At 37.1% G+C, this 9,501-nt stretch overlaps 1 non-coding gene across 1 annotated transcript; it reads left to right on the top strand.

Moving 5' to 3' along the window:
* Positions 1-587: 587 nt before the first annotated feature.
* Positions 588-694, top strand: LOC131244826 (small nucleolar RNA R71). The gene has a single exon (XR_009170599.1). It is a non-coding gene; the product is annotated as a small nucleolar RNA R71 (small nucleolar RNA).
* Positions 695-9,501: the final 8,807 nt, after the last annotated feature.

Below are 9,501 nucleotides of genomic sequence, written 5' to 3'. Positions count from 1 at the left end.
ATTTTGAAGATGCTTTAGAACCGGATCCTCTTGAGGTTTCCCTTGATTTGGAATTTGATTAGGGAATCCTTGAGGAATAACAGTTTGTCTGTTCCTCCAACTGAAATTTGGATGATTTCTCCAACTAGGATTGTATGTATTGGAAGTGGGTCCACTGAAAGGTCTCTGGTAATTATTTACAGCATTAGATTGCTCATTCAGTACCTCTTCAAAAGCAAATATTGTTGGACAATTTTCAGTCGTGTGAATGTTGCAAGCACAAATATCGCAAACAATTTCCTTAGCCTTATCTTTCTTTAATTCCATGGCCTTGAGTTTTCTTGTGAGATTATCCACTTTAGCATTGATATCATCATCCTCTTTTAGGAGGTATTTTCCACCCCTCCTTTGATTGAATAGGCTTAAAAGTGGTGCTCGATTTCAGGAAGATGTCCCATGATTGTGTGTTTTCAGCAAGCTTATTAAAATAGTCCCACACATCATCGACATTTTTATTCATGAATTCCCCTTTGCACATTGTCTTGACCAATTGGCGTATAAGAGATCTCAGTCCATCATAGAAGAAGTTCGTGATGCACCACGTTTCAAAACCGTGTTGTGGGCATAAACTGACAAGATCCTTGAACCGCTCCTAACATTGGAAGAATGTTTCATCTTCCTTTTGGGTAAAGTTCAGGATTGACTTTCTAAGGGTATTCATTTTATAGTATGGGAAAAACTTCTTTATGAACTCCCTTGTCATGTCATTCCATCTACCAATAGATCGTGGACGTAGTGAATGCAACCAAGTCTTAGCTTTCTCTTTCAAAGAAAAGGGAAAGAGTTTCAGCCTGACCGTGTCATCAGACACATTAGGAAAGTATAAAGTGACTATGATCTCATCAAACTCTTTCAAGTGTAAATATGGATTTTCATATTCAAGTCCATAGAATTTAAGAAGGAGTTGGATCACCCCCGGCTTGATATCCATATGTCCTGTATTCTCTAGAAAAACCATGCATGAGGGCGTGCTCACCTTTGCCAGTTGTAAATAATCTCATAAAGTGCGAGGCAGGGATGCTTGATGCACCTCATTTTCATCCTGGATCTCCTTAACCCTAGGTTGAGGTGGATTTGGAGGTTGATTGGCCGGTTTATTGGCAGCCATAACTTTAGTTAACTCTGTGGATCTCGAGTAGTCTCTAATCCTGTGATGGATAGGTAACCCCTCAACCAATCCTCCTCCACTCAAGAGACGTCGAGTGTTATCACGGACCCACTTGGGCATGAAACACTCTCAGCCATCAATTTCAGAATCTAGCCTAAACCTAAAAGAAAGAAGGAGATAAAAATCTAGAAATACAAAGAGAGAGATTTAGAAAGAAGTTACCAAATTAGAAGTTTCTATATTAGGATCCTGTGGAAGAAAAGGGAGAGTGAATTAGTTTTTAAAAAAGAAATAAGAAAGCAACCTAATTTCAAAAAACAAAAAAGGAAGGTAAACTAGTTTCTAAAAAAGAAAAAGGAAAGGAAATTCGTTTCCAAAAACAGATTAAGAAAGTTTTTGAAAACAAAATTGGAAAGTTTTTATCCTAGAGTTAGAAAATAAATTAGTTTCTAAAAATAGAAAAGGAAAGTAAACTAATTTTTAAAAAAGAAAAACGAAATTAAACTAGTTTCTAAAAAAGAAATAAGAAAGCAACCTAGTTTCTAAAAACAGAAGAGGAAAGTAAACTAGTTTCTAAAAAAGAAAAAAGAAAGGAAATTAGCTTCCAAAAACAAATTAGGAAAGTTTCTATCCTAGAATTAGAAAGTAAATTAGTTTCTAAAAATAGAAAAGGAAAGTTTCTAAACCTAGAAATAGAAAGCTAAGTTAGTTTCTAAAATAATTTAAAAAAACCCTAACCTAAAAATAGAAAGTAGAAAAACCCTAATCTTAAACTAATTCCAAAACTAGTTAATCTTAGAAAAACGCAACTGTTAGTCCCTGGAAATGGCGCGAAAAACTTGTTCACAACCCCAAGTGTAGGGTCACAATGTAGTACTAATCTCGATGAGACCAAGGTCGAATCCACAGGGATTAATCTCGTGTGTATTCTAAAAGCAACTAGGAGTAGAACTAGAAGAAGATGTATATTTAAATCTAGAATTAAATGGAGTAATTGTAAAGTGTGTAATTAGAAACTTAAGAAATTCAAAGGTGGGAACTAGGGTTTCCAAGGATCCACTTGTAGCAATCAAGATTATAATATGCTTGATTCAAGGACACAACTGGAATCGAAGTCCTATCCTATCCAATTGGAAGATATTTCAATAAAACTAAATCTGAACTTCCCTTGACCTAATTCTCAATGGATGAGAATCATGAGGATTGGAAGTGATTCCATCACCTAGTCATGCCTTGGAGACAATGGCAAACAACAGGATATACCAATTCCCATAATCAATCATAAGAGAATTATGAAGATTAGAAGGGATTCCATCATCTAACCATGCCCAAGGGACGATGGTGAACAATAGGATTTCCTAATTTTATAATCTCAAAGCATGGAAAGAAGATACTCAAAGCTATTACAGATCTATTGTAATTTGAGTCATAACAAACCATGAAAAACTGAAAGTATTCCTTATAATCAAACTAGAATCAAAGAGAGTTCAACATAAACATGAATCAAAGCAATAAGAACATCCCATCACGCTACAAGCTTCACCTCTTAGCCCTAACTAAGAGGTTTAGCCAACCATAGACATAATTGAACTAAAGTCTCTTAAATAAAACATGAAAACAACTAAGGAAGAAGAAGAAAAACTCTTGGCGACGACTTCTCCACCCTTTTGCTCCACTCCTTAAATCCTAAAAGATGCCTAAGAACACCCTAAGGAGTCCTATTTATAGTTGTGGAACTCTAACTTTCACACCTAGTTAGAAAACTCTAGAAACCACCTCAAATTTACATAGTTTACTAAAATAGAATTCACTCTCCGCAGTTTCCAAAAATAGACTTCACTCTACGCAATTTCACAAAATGACCTAGAGTTTCAGAATATGCTTTTTCAAGACAATTTCGAGATTCCTTTTCTTCACTTCAAATCTTTGATTTTCTTCATTCCTCACTTGGTTTTCTTGGATCTTTGGCATGTGAATTCTTCAATCTTGGTCTCTTAAGATTCATCCCTTGCCTTGGTGACTCTTGAGCATCAAATCCATGCTTTCATCACCCTTTTCAATCCAAGCTCTTAAATTCACCTTGCAACACAAACATGAGTAAAATAGAACATTAAGCATTATCATGTTCATACAACCGAGATATAAATGGGGGATAATTGCAATATTTGACCCTCAACACCTGTGGGCCCACCGCCTCATGCAATTTTAGTTATAACCATTTTTGCAAGATCACTCAATGTGGAAAATGAGAGCAAGCTCATGCGATAGTGCGATTTTACACTATACTCATGCAATTCAAGAGTGTACTCTCACGCAATTAGGTGAGCTCTCTCTCATTTCCAACATCAAGCTATCGCATGAAAATAATCATAACTCCCTTATTACAACTCTAGTCGGAGTAAAGGTAATTGAATAAACTTTCAAATGACTTTGGAGTCATCTCATTTGGGCACCATTGGACTGTCCAAAAGTGGGATCAAAATCCATCATGACAATAGACGCAAGAATTCTGAATTTGACCAAATTTTGAAATGTCACAGCTTCCTCGTTATAGTTCTGATCAAGGCAATCTTGTGCGCATTGAAAACGTAGTTTGACGATCTTTCAAATGGCTTTAGAATCATCTCATTTGAACATCATTTAACTATCTAAAAGTAGGTCAAAATTTTATAGTGGTGTTACTCACGCTCACGGGATCGCATAAGATTTTTGGATTTTGACCAAACTTTGAAATGTCATAACTCCCTCGTTACAGCTTTAATCGGGTTGATCTTATGATCATTAGAAACGTAAGTCGATAATATTTTAAGTAGATTTGAAATAATCTCAGCTAGAGATCATTTGAACCAAAGGATCATTCAATCTGTAGAATTGCCCAATTCTAAAGAATAAGATGATCTTTAGTCACTCTCATTTTCAGCATCGAGCGATCATATGAAAATGGTCATAAATCTCTTGTTGTAACTTCGACTAAGGTGATCTTATGCTCGTTGGAAAAATAATTTGATGAAATTTTAAATATATTTATAATCATCTCATTTGGACATCATTTGGTCCTTAAAAAGTGGGTCCAAATTCCTCACATTTGCTCACATTTCTAAGTGCACTCACTCCAGGTCAGATTAGGGTGATCTTTCGCTCATTGGAAAAATAATTTGATAAACTTTCAGATGAATTTAGAATAATCTCATTTGGACATCATTTTCCTATTCAATAGTGGGCGTAAAGTTTTTGATGTCATTAAGTCATGTTCGCACTCATTTCTAGTATCGACCGACTCATATAAATGATCAAAATTCTCTCATTTTTTTCATCTCTTTTCTTTCATTCTATCTATTTATTGATAAAAGACCGATCTACACCGTGTAGAATTTTTTTAAGAAAGAAGAAGAAGAACCCATTTTCTGAGAGGAGTGGATTATATGTGGCAATCCCAACTTCACAAAAGGTGATGCGCCTCTTATTATGGGTAGAGATGTTGTAACACCATGAAAATCGGCACCCGAGTACAGAGACCCCGATCCTGAGTTTTTGGGTATTAAATAAATAACATGCACATGTTACCACGTTCATATTCACACTCATTTTACACATGAGCAATCAGAGTCGCATAATTTAAATTAGCGAATCCAAAGCGAGGTAGAGATAACAACAATTAATGTATATAGGGCTAAGAGTAAAATATAATTCTGATAGTGTTGATTGCCCAAAATGGGGATTATACAAGCCATAATATATATACCCAAAATGATTAAAGTGAAAATTTTTCAATTTGGTCCAATCCTCTGAAATGCAACATTAGTGGTGCAAGCCACTTTAAACTTACCCGTCTGAGAACTCAATAGTACCTGCATCGATAATATCATCTGGTTAGTGTTTTAAAACACTATCCTAGAGTGGCAGTGAGTGATCAACTCAGTAGTTCCATTAACTCCAAGTTACGCATGTTATCAATTCCACTGGCACAAGTAATGATAAAGCAACTTAAACACCCAGTTCCTAAATGCTCTTAGTAATGCACATGTATGTTTTCATGAGATGATGCATGCCCTCACAATCTAACACTCCCTCATAAGTGACTCCAATGCCACATTCGCAAATGACAATACTCCCTCAACACACGACCACAACACCCAAGTCGCCACAACCTATGCTAATACAATGTTATGAATGTTCATGTTAGTTGAGTATTTAATTAAGTCCATTCATCTAGCAAGATTGGGGAAGCTGAAACACCTCCATTAATCAATGGCCTTATCTAGATCGCTTGGCCCAGGGTGCCTGTAGCTGCTCTGAGCCTACAATCCATGATCCAAATTTAGGTATCACCCATTTAACTCACAAATCAATAATTTCAAAGGTAGACATGATACCTAAATGTATGAGGATAAACTCAGTATGGGTCGTCACCTAATACTGAGTGTGATCGCTCAGTTTTGAGGTGCGAGCGTATCATATAAAACCAAATTACTACAAGAAAAAGGATCGTCACCCAATTTCATTAATGCCCAAGTCATTTGAATGGTACTTTGACACAGAACCATCGGCCAGGTAATTTGACTAGGGCTGTTCGAACAATGATCTATCACCTCCATTAGTGCTCGTTGGTCACTACAGAGAGGCTTCTCACCCCAGCGTAGGCCAACAATATGGACATAGCGTCCCATACCACTATGTCCGGCTCCCAAGACTTAGGGATTATATCACTAACAGTTATTAGTAGGCCTCTCTAGGGTATGGGGTGCTGCAAATTCAAGCAGGCGTGATCATACATGGTTGACACACATGGTTGGTCAGTTATTAGAGTAATTCGGTTGACTCAGACTAACTCCGGCATAACCGACATTGGGTACTAGCATCCCGTGTAGTCCGACTACTAGCGATTATTCGCATTCAGCCCTAATCAATCAGACTAGTCTAGGGCGACCAACCCAATCGGGGCAGCCCGCGTGGATTCACAGTTTGCCGACCAACCCGACTACCCAGATAGTCCCGGTCAATCAATCGCACTAATAAATTGACTACCGCGATTATAGAGAGGGATATAAACAGTACATTAGAAAATTCTACATTATAGTGCATTTCATCGAATATGCAGGTGGCATTACACTAAGATAGAAATTCATGAAAAGTAAGCGACCATACAAGTATGCACTGGTTAGCATGCATTCATCTACTCATTATATCAATCATCAATCAACACTAATTACCACCCATTCATTCATACATTACCCAAATCAATAATCGACACTGGTTAACATGCATTCATTTATGCATTACATAAATCATTAATCGACACTAATTAGCATTTATTCATCCATTCATAACATAAATCATTAATTGTGACATGGGGTTCGATGAACGGAAACCTAGGGGTAATGGTATGCACCTTTAAGAAGGAATTTCTGATTTCAGGCTCCTAGGGTTAGAGATTTAGAGGAAAATAATTCTTACATCAAATTCAAAGGAATTGGGTGAGAATCATGCAATTAATCTCATAAAACTTAAGTTGGGAAGCATGGTTCATTTGTTACATCTCAATTGAGAGTGGGATGAATTTGGCGGAGGAGAACCGTTGAGGCTATAGCTTAATCAAAGGAAATACATCAGGAATGCTCCAAGGTCTCCCTCACAAGACCTCCCTCATCCTCTCTTTCTCTCTTTCTCTCTCTACCCTTTATTGCAATGAAAATTCATATGGGAGTGAGAGGGTACAAATGGGGTGCTATTTATAGTGTCAGAATGTGCACAAAGAGCTCCGGTGACCCTTTTTCATTAAGGTTGCTATTTTAACAAGAAAATAAATGCGTTTGATTTGGGAAATTATCTCATTCACTTAATCATGAACAAAAGAAAATAAGGAAGATAATCACATCATTTATTCATTCCAAGTTATTTTACACCATTCTCTCCTTCGATTCTAAATAGAATATTTATGAATTATAATGTAAAAAAAAATAGCAGCAACATGATGCATAAATGTATCAAGCAATAAGACACTATGCCAAATAATGTGTTAGAAGCCATCGTGCACTATTAGAAGCCATTGTGCGCTGGTAAAGGCTACTGTGCACTGGAAGAAGCCATTGTGCACAGGTACTATTGTGCGCTGGCTCTTGTTGTGCGCATGCACTGTTGTGCACTGGCTCTTATTGTGCGTTGACTCTTGTTGTGCATCAGCAGCATTGTGCACTGCACAATGCCCGTTCCGCACAACAAGTATGGGTGTTACCTCTCCTCTTCCACAATCTTTTTCTTCTCTGTGATTGGATGCTAATAACCCCTTTAGAGGGGTCATGAGGCATTTATAGCCCTCTCACACATGTAAATATGCCATGAAGACATTGTGCGGCATCCCTTTGTGCAGTGTTTATTGCGCGGTCTTCACTGGCTTCATTACGCAGACCACTTTGTATGGACTTCACTGTATAGTGCAGTCCCCTTTGTGTAATCTTCACTGTGCGCTCCCCTTTGTGCGGTCTTCACTGTGCGATCCCCTTTGTATGGTCTTCACTATGCGGTCATCTGCGCACAAGGCTCATTTCCACACAATGATCATTTCTACACAACAATCTGCGTACAATGAACTTTCTGCTCTCTTCTCTCTCTCTTATGCCTCAATAGTTGCCCTGAGGGAGGTTGTTTTCAACCTACAGTGCCTCATCAGAGGCCCACTGACTTATCTACACTATGAGACAGGTGCCCCACTATAAGATCTACATTTCATCACAACCGAGCGGCAATTGGACGCTCTAATTAGTAGTGGGGACCCCACTTGTGATGGAGAATCATCGACGATCGATCAAGGCCGCAACTATTCGGATATGTGTGGGAAAATATCCTTAAATCATACATCGAGTTTGGTTAAAACCCAATGGTCAAAAAGTCACAACTTTGCAAAAGAGCAAAGAGCCCAATTCATTTAAATTTTAGGTTTCTGCTTAGGACATTTGCACATCCCATGCACCTGGCCTTCGGTCTAAGTTGAGCAATTTTAGATGCTATCCCGGGTTGACATATGCAATAGACATCAAGCCCGGTGAGACGGTCGTTATTCAATAGTTTCGAGTCTAGAGAGCAACTAACATGCGATCTATATCTAATCGGGTGAATCTGGGCATTTTCTGGATGGATTGGGCAATGAGATTTCTCATGCACGATAATTAAGGTTTGGATTAAGTAAATTCATAGTGTGGCCTATTTGTAATTAGTGAAAATGGTAATTCGGATCTAATCACCCTAATCAAGGACCATAATTCAACTATACTAGTAGCTATTCGAATTAGTAAAATATACCAAAAAAATAGAAAATATTAATTTAATTAGATAGTATGATTAGAAGCAATTCTTAAGAAAAGATTGCATATAAAAACTCTAAGATGAAAAAGATATGCGTGGTTTATCGGCAACGTATAATTGCAGAAATTTTTAGTTTCAATAGGTCCATTTCATATAATAGTTTTGGTACTTTTAATTTTTAGATTATTTTTACTAATTTTATAGTAGTTCATCATTAATTCTACTTTATCTATAACAAAATTCATTGCATTTTGAGTTATAGAAAAATTCTAAAATTTCTGGGAGTATCAGTTGCCTGAAACTAATGATTTTGGTATAGTTTCTAAAAAGTCCTAAAATTAACTTCCATTACTTCTTGTTTTTATTATTTATTTATTTATTCATAAAAATAGACTCATCAAGATTCAATATTGTTTTTGAATCACCTTAATCGGAATTGTAGAAAAATAGATATGACTTTTTGACATTAATAGACTGAAACTGTCAAAATCTGAACATGTAGAAAATTGTTGAACAGAGTTACTCGATTACACTGTCCAAATTTTCTTGATTTCTTGAGGTTTAATCAGTGCAACCGAGAAGGCTGCCCCAGTTTCCTCAGTTTGCTTGGTGCAACTGAACCTTGCTGTCCATATTCTTCAAAATTCTCAAGTTTCACTCAGTCGGGCGGTTTTTGTGGATCCAAGGTCACTCCTTCTGGTCCCAAACACATGCGAATACACACATGCATATGCACTCAAGTTAATAAACCAAAGGAAATGCCCAAGGACATTTAAGTCTCAGTTGGCAAAAATCCAGGGTGTTACAGCTATACACAAACCAAGTTAGCTCGGTTAACTCACTCGACTCGACTTGAAAAAGTTTGATTCGAGTCGGTTCGAAATTGAGTTTGAGCTAAGTCGAGCTAATTTTTGGAGCTTGAAAAAATTTCAAGTCGAGTTTGAGCTTATCTGAGCTCGAATCGAACCTCGACTCAATTGAACTCTAATCGAACTAGTTTGGTGACTCGGTTATTTTGATATTGATGTTGCTCACCAAGTGTTCAATGAAATGAC

This window comes from Magnolia sinica, chromosome 4 (assembly GCF_029962835.1).
Source record: "Magnolia sinica isolate HGM2019 chromosome 4, MsV1, whole genome shotgun sequence".
Taxonomy (NCBI): Eukaryota; Viridiplantae; Streptophyta; class Magnoliopsida; order Magnoliales; family Magnoliaceae; genus Magnolia; species Magnolia sinica.
This window is presented reverse-complemented; position numbering and strand designations above follow the sequence as displayed.